The following is a 7,472-nucleotide window of genomic DNA, read 5'->3' on the forward strand; positions in this document are numbered from 1 at the left end:
CAGCTCTTCTATACAGTAGAAGTCCAATTAATAAGTGTAGAAGGAAAGAGAGAAATAGAAAATCACCATTTGACAAAAATACCACTTTAATAACTGTCGTAGACAAGATTCACCAATAAATACTGAAATGAGTGGATGAAAGTTTGAGGAGGAACAGAGTTTATGTAGTCTCAAAATATCTCCCCCTAAGTATTTATTAACTACAAAGAGAAGGATAGCAACTTCACAGTGGAGAAACCACCTTAATCAAGTGACCAAGGTCAACATCATCAGACATACCAATATCTGTATCAAGAACTTCATGAGATGACACCTTCATGAGGACACCTCAGGAGGACACAACAACATTTCTGTGGTATTCTTGCAAAAAAAAAAAAATGCAGTACAGTCGTGAAAAAACATAAGACAACCCCAGAGTGAGGGACACTGGACAAAATAACTGATCACTACTCTTCAAAAGCATCAAAGTCATGAAAGACAAGAGACCAAGGAACATTCTTAGGCTACAGGAGACTAAGGGAAAATGAAAACTAAAGAACATGGGATCCTGCGTATGAACAGAAAAGGGACATTACTGTAAAAACTGGTAAATCTTGAACAAGGTCTTCCGTTTAATAGTACTCTGCCAACGTTAATTTCCTGGTTCTGACATTGCACTATGGTTATGTAAGATGTTAACATTAGGGGAAGCTGGGTGAAGGATATATGGAAACGCTCTGTACTGTTTTCGCAACATTTTTGTAAGTCTAAAATTAATTTAAAATAAACAGGTTTTGTTTAGTTTTGTTTTTTAAAGATTATGGTTTGCTCCCTGACTATTGCAGTACAAGTTCTTGACCTTGGTATGAAAAATGCTCGGGTATTACCCTCAGGAACTATAGGTGTTACTGAAAACTTTGATGACTCTTCTCTTACTGTGTTTGATTCCAGATAGGATAGTTAGCCTAAATTCTACAAGCCTAAGGTCTTAAAGAAATAAAACTTATGACAAAGAATATTAATGACATCGATCATCACCATAACTGATGTTTATCGAGTACTTCAACTTCATTGTGCTCAGAGCTATATATGAGTCGGACAATTAAGTTTGCGAACTTTCCACCGAGCACTTACATGATGGAAAAAGTTCGCAAACTTAATTGTCAGCCCCGTATATACACGCACCGTCTCATTTTACCCTCAGAACAAGCCTATGAAACAGATTGCTTCAATCAGGACCTCTTAAAGATGAGAAAACACAGCTTAGAGAGAATTAAATGCCTTGCTTAAGGTCACATAACTAGAAGATGGTAAAGTCAGAAGGTGAACGTGGGCTTGTAGGATTCTAAAGTCCATTGTTTATAACTACCATGATACACTTTAGCTGGGGGGTGGGGATGGAGAAAGGGGGGAATGCAATCAAGCCCAGCTCTAACACTGTTTATAGGCTATCACCAGCCCACGGGAGTAAACTTAGTGTTCTCAGGAAAGGAGTAATGAAATGACAAGAAAAATGTTGCTTTCACTGAAAATTTCATTAGACCTGGAGAATATTTTTTAAATCTAATGAGAAGACTCTTTCCTCCCCCACTACTCTGCCCTCCCTGTCAAGGGAGGAAAATCATACCTTTTCTCTTTAACTCCAGAAAGTTAATTGTAGTTCTTTTCCAATTGTATCCAGTTTCTTCTGATGCCTGTTTCCCTGATTTCTTGTCTGATTTTCAGAGTACAGAGAGGAGAGTTTGCAATATTTATGTAACAAGTCTCAGCAGGAAGCTCTTGGCTGCTTAACAGTTAGTGATCAGGGACTCTGAGTGAATGGAGAAACTCTCCACACTCTGACACCACGGCCCAGAGCTATAGTGAGGGATTAGGGCAGGGTGACAACATCTAAAAAGAGCAATGTCAATCTTTACACACACACACACACACACACACACACACACGCACGCTCCCTGGAGGACTCTAATGATCACCTAAAGTTGAAAACTTCTGCAGCCTAAATGCTTTCGCTGCTATCTCATTCCTTCTATCCTCAGGGAACATGTACTGGTCTTGTATTTGAAACACTTTTAAAAGCCACCCTCAGCCTTTCCCTGTCCAAGATAAATAATTACAAATCCTTTCATCTTTCTGTCGAGTTCTCCTTTCTTATCCCACCCGTCCTGTTCATGGCTCTTCTTTGGATCCTCTCCAGGTTCTGAACATCCCTGTCAAGCTGGAGTAGCCAGATCGCCCTCATCATTCCCCCTTTGACTGGCTAGTAGTGTGTGTTTGCTTCAAAAATAGCTCCCTGTGTTGCTAGCTGAATTCTTGCTTTCCGCCAATCAAGAAATTCAGCAAGTAAGGGACTCTCCATACTCACTAGCGGACTACGAGACAGCAGCCCAAAGAAGTGACTACTGGCATAGGGCGGTCTGCTAGGTGACCAATAGAGGGGGAGTAAAGGCACAAAGAAAGGGCATAAATGGAGAATGAGGCAACTGCAGATTTCAATGTGATGGAAAAAATGCATAGCCTGGAAGGCAGAACTCCAAAACTCTCGTCCTGGGTATGACCCCAATCAGACACAGAGCCTTGGTCAAGCCCTTTCACCTGTCTAGGCCTCATTGTTTCATGTGTAAAATAAGAGAGTAAGTAAGACCGGATCATCTCTAGGTTTCACGTTAGCTCTGACTCTTCTGCGGCTGACCCCAGCTGTAACAGAAAAGAGTCGGTCTGACCACTACCCTTCTATTCCATCTGCCCATAATACTCTTTCACAGCAACTGTAGTCATTCCAAGAATTATTATTTTCCCAATTTGTATAGTCACTGATTATAGTTCAGACCTAGCACTATTGAGGGGAAAATGGGTTCTAGGTATACACCATAGGAAACAATTCAAGGACGCACCGACTATGCCAAGCAAGAAGTAGGTTTATCAAAGGGAGGACGGAACCCTCTCAGGAGGGTGAGAGCGGGTAGGCCCTGCCAAGAGCTGCCCGAAGAACTGTGAGACTTGGGAATTTATTTCACTAAAAACGAAGGTGCGAAATATTCAAGACTTAGGGTGGCGTTATAGGTGTTCCTAAGGCGGGTCCTCACTGACCACACCTTAGGGGTGGGTGGGGGGAATTTTGTCCTTTTTTGGCTCGGTGGGAACTGTCCTGGCAACGAGGGGGCAGAGATTTTCCCTAACTGCAATGCTAATAACATTATAATTTATTATAATTAGCTAAATTTCACCTGGAGGGGCAAGATGGTGTTCTAGATCTGCTCTAGGCCACCAAAATCTAGCTCTGGCCGGTCTGGTAACTGCACTTTTTCTTAAGGATGATCTCATCTCCTCCCTCCTTTACCTGCCCTCACCTCCTCCTTCCCTTCCTCCCCTTCCCTCCCCGCAGCCCTATTCTTTCTGCCTACGGTAGCAGCATCACCAGATTGGAAGCTTCTTTAAGACAGTACAATGTCATCTCCTGAATATAGTAAAAAGCCTCGGAGTACTCAGTTCACTCAGCAGATACCTGAAATATTAAATGAGTTACAGATCTTTTCTTCAATCTCCAAGAAGTAGAGCTTGTTAAAAACCAAAATTCAACTGAGTAAATGTGAGGATCTAACTGGCTTTACTCAACGACTCATGAATCAGGCACATACCACTCAGAAAGTGGCAGGGAGCTCCCAAGAGCTGGACAGAAAGGGGTAGGAGGAAAGGAAGTTTCCAACAGAGAGTGGATTGTTTCAGACAAGGTCACCTTCCTTTCGGGGAAGAGCAGGGGTCCATCGTGTACACGACCTCACTAGTGCTGGTTAGGTGATTCCACATTGTCTGGTTAAGAGATCACCTTCCTGGGAGAGACTGAAACTGCCATCAGGTTAGGTGTTAAATCTTGGTTTGCTGACATGGAACACAAGTGACTCCATTTGGGGCCTGTTGCTTTTTTAACCAGCTCTAAACAATAATGACCAGAATAAATTAATGTTTACCTCTTCATCAGCAACCGTCTCTACCAAAACTTAGCACCACATAAAGTCATTGATATTAGCAGTTATGGCATCAGGCTAGGCACTTTAACATACAGTCTCTTATTTAACCTTCATGCACCACCCAGAAAGATTGCTACTATCCCTATTTTATAGCTAAGAAACTAAGCTTCAGAGAGAAGTAAATTGCCCAAGATTCTAAAGCTACTAAGTAACACAATTAGGATTTGAATTCAGGTCTCCCCCAGATCCTTCTGCTTCACCCAGCAGAGATAGATATACCGTGAAATTAATAAAGGTTACATTTGAGGGCCCCTCACTTGCATGGATCTCTTCCAAACCCCTGTGCCTCGTTTTCCTAATTCTTAATTTTGCACTATTTTTTGTAAAGAAGGCCCCCTAGTATTGTCTAAACTTCAGGTCTGACAAAACCTAGATCCATTCACTCATGAACACAACTTCCCAAGTTAACATAAACACTGTGTTGTTTAGTAATTTCAGTCTGAAGGCATTTTTAAACCTGAAGGCAAGAGGAATCCTTGCTGGCTTTCTGTTCTAGGAAACTATGCTGCTACTTTAAAGAAATAGTAGACTGTGGTTTCTCCTTGTGCCGTGTGAACATGGAAAACTGAGGACTGATTCTTTTCCCACTTTTACTTTGGATCCATGCTATTCTTCTCCCATGTCCCACTGTGGATTTCTTTTCCCCTCAGTGGCAGGACTGCTAGAGTGAGCTTCATCCTGTAGCACACCCCTCCATTCTAGTTTTCATAGATCTTCATTCTACACCTAATCTGTGTGGTAATGAGTCTGTTCTGCCCCTCTGCTGCTTCTTTCACAGTCTTCTTTCTGGACCAGAACCTGCAACACTTTGGTATTGGGCCTCAGCTGCTTTTTGTAGTGTGGGGGGTAAAGAATGAGCCACTCAAGATGTGCCTCAGTGGTACGCAGATTACTTTGAGCTAAAGGCAGTTTTAGCTTCAGGCTCCAGAGAAACTTCTGTTCCCCACCCCCGCCCTTAACTACCTAAAAGAATGTGAATTAAATATCTAGATTATCAGAGATATATCTTCTTTTGCCCTGTCTATAGAGCAAGGCAAAATTCTTCCTTTCCTTATCATCTTGCAATGACCTTTGAAGCCCCCAAGGCACCTTACCTCATCCCAGCTCAGGATGTCTTATAAACTTCAATCTCCCTTTCTACCTCTGAACTTGTCATGTATGCGGGGTCTCTGACTCTCTCATGTATGAGGTGTAATCAAACAATATGGTGAATGTTTAAAGAAAAAAAATTTATCACAGTAAAAGGCACATTGCTATTAATCCCCCTCAAAATACTCCCCCTCATTTCCAACATACCTACCCCATCGTTCTTGCCACTTTCTGAAGCAGTTCTGAAAGTCCTCTTTTGTGAGTGTCTTTAGTTGTGCTGTCATGGCTGCCTCGATGTCCTGAATCATTTTGACTTTGGGGAAGAGCCAGAAGTCACACGGTACCAGATCTGGTGAATAAGGTGGATGAGGACACACCGTACTGTGTTTATTTGACAGAAATTGCTGTACCAGAAGTGATGGGTGACACAGAACATTGTCATGATGGAGGATGATTTACGACACACTTTAAAACACACCCTCTCTCAACTGTAGCTCACACCCAACTGACCACCAAACAAGTTGAAACTTGTCACACAGTGTTACTAAGTTCCAACGAGCCACTTCCCGTATTGAAGATCTCTGCCTTTCCATTGGATGGCACTCAGCAGCAGCACTCACCGTATTTTCTGATTACAACAGAAAGGCTCCATGTCACACATCGCTTCTGGTACGGCAATTTCTGTCCAGTAAAAACATTACAGTATGTCTTCATCTACCTTATTCACCAGAATTGGCACTGTGCGACTTCTGGCTCTTCCCCAAAGTCAAAATGATTCAGGACGTCGAGGCAGCCATGACAGTGCAACTAAAGACACTCATGAAAGAGGACTTCCAGAACTGCTTCACAAAGTGGCAAGAATGATGGGATAAGTGTGTTTGAAGTGAGGGGGAGTATTTTGAGGAGGATTAACGGAAATGTGTCTTTCACTGTAATTAATTTTTTTATTTACACATTCACTATATTTTTTTTATCAGACCTCGTATGTGAGGTTCCTTTGGGCACAATATTAAATTTGATTTTCTCTTGTCATTCTGCCTCCTGTTGGTTTAATTATCTGGCCAGCCAAAAAGAACCAGAGGACTCAGGAAAGGGGAGTTCTTCCCTGTCCCCACAGTTTCGGCGCTGTGAGCAGGATCTTCACTGGCTGGTAAATTTTTCACTGGCTAACTGAGAAACTGCTTTCCCGGCTGGGGAAAAGTACTTCCTCCTGAGGCCTGCTGCAGGGAAGGGATCCTAGGACATCTGACTAAGCCGGCATTAAAAAGCTAAGACTTAGGTCGGCCCTGGTGGCTCAGGTGGTTGGAGCACCGTGCTCCTAATGCCGAGGTCGCCAGTTCGATTACCACATGGGCCAGTGGGCTGTGCCCTCTACAGCTAAGACTGTGAACAACAGCTCTCCCTGGAGCTGAGCTGCTGTGAGCAGCCGGTGGAGGTCGGCGTGAGCTGCTACAGGCTGCTGTGTGATGCCGTGAGTGGCCGGCAGCCAGTGTGAGTGGCCAGTGTGAGTGGCCAGCAAGAGCTGCCGTGAGCTGCTGGAGCGGCTGACCAATGACTGGTGACCAAATGCCTCAGCTCAGGGGAATGCAAGGCTCATAACACCAGTATGGGCTAGGGAGCTGTGTCCTACATAACTAGACTGAGAAACAACGGCTTGAATAGGAGTGGGTGGGGAGGCGGAAAAAAGGGGGAGAAAAAAAGGTAAGACTTCTTATCATTGAGCCTCCTGAGGATCTCTGTCTGTGGGGGTGTCGTGGAGCAAGAGTTGTGAGAATCTATTTTTCTCTTTCTAAATTAGATTGGCGGGAGAAAATATTTGTAGAACTAGTTCCTTGAATTTTAGCAACTCTTGTAGGATACTCTTGGTTGTATTGATCCATTTCCTCCTAGAGTGAGTCTCTGTTCTTTGTGTCCCTCTGTCTGAGACTCTTTTGAGGAATGAAACTCTTTGGGATCATGGAAGTGTCACCATCTGTGTACCCTCACCAGGGATGCCTCTTGCGTCCATGGTAAAGATTTATTCCAAGCCTGGAAAGTTACACCTGGGTCTTTCATTTAAAAGGCTTATTGGGTTGGGGTGGTTGGTTAGCTCAGTTGGTTAGAGCGTGGTGCTGATAACACCAAGTTTGCCGGTTCGATCCCCATGTGGGCCACTGTGATCGGTGCCCTCCTTAGAAAAAAAACAACAGATCTTCTCCTATATAACTGACTTCCACAAAACAACACGAAAAGGCTTATTAGGTTGAATCACTATTGTAATAAACTAAGGAAGACCCTATTCGTCAATGGCCAGACCATGGACCTTTTGAATTGGAAAAACTTTATTTGAAAAAATTTTAAAAGAATTCTCATTCCAAGCAACTGCCTTATTGGTAT

At 43.2% G+C, this 7,472-nt stretch overlaps 1 protein-coding gene across 2 annotated transcripts in view; it reads right to left on the bottom strand.

Annotated features, from left to right (window-relative positions):
* Nucleotides 1–1,688, bottom strand: part of SLC6A13 (solute carrier family 6 member 13) — a 43,711-nt gene extending 42,023 nt beyond the window's left edge. For both annotated transcript variants that reach the window (XM_033118589.1, XM_033118590.1), the window contains exon 1: nt 1,607–1,688. The gene's annotated coding sequence lies outside the window, so the exon portion shown is untranslated. The remainder of the gene's footprint in view (nt 1–1,606) is intronic.
* Nucleotides 1,689–7,472: the final 5,784 nt, after the last annotated feature.

Source organism: Rhinolophus ferrumequinum, chromosome 10 (assembly GCF_004115265.2).
Source record: "Rhinolophus ferrumequinum isolate MPI-CBG mRhiFer1 chromosome 10, mRhiFer1_v1.p, whole genome shotgun sequence".
Taxonomy (NCBI): domain Eukaryota; kingdom Metazoa; phylum Chordata; class Mammalia; order Chiroptera; family Rhinolophidae; genus Rhinolophus; species Rhinolophus ferrumequinum.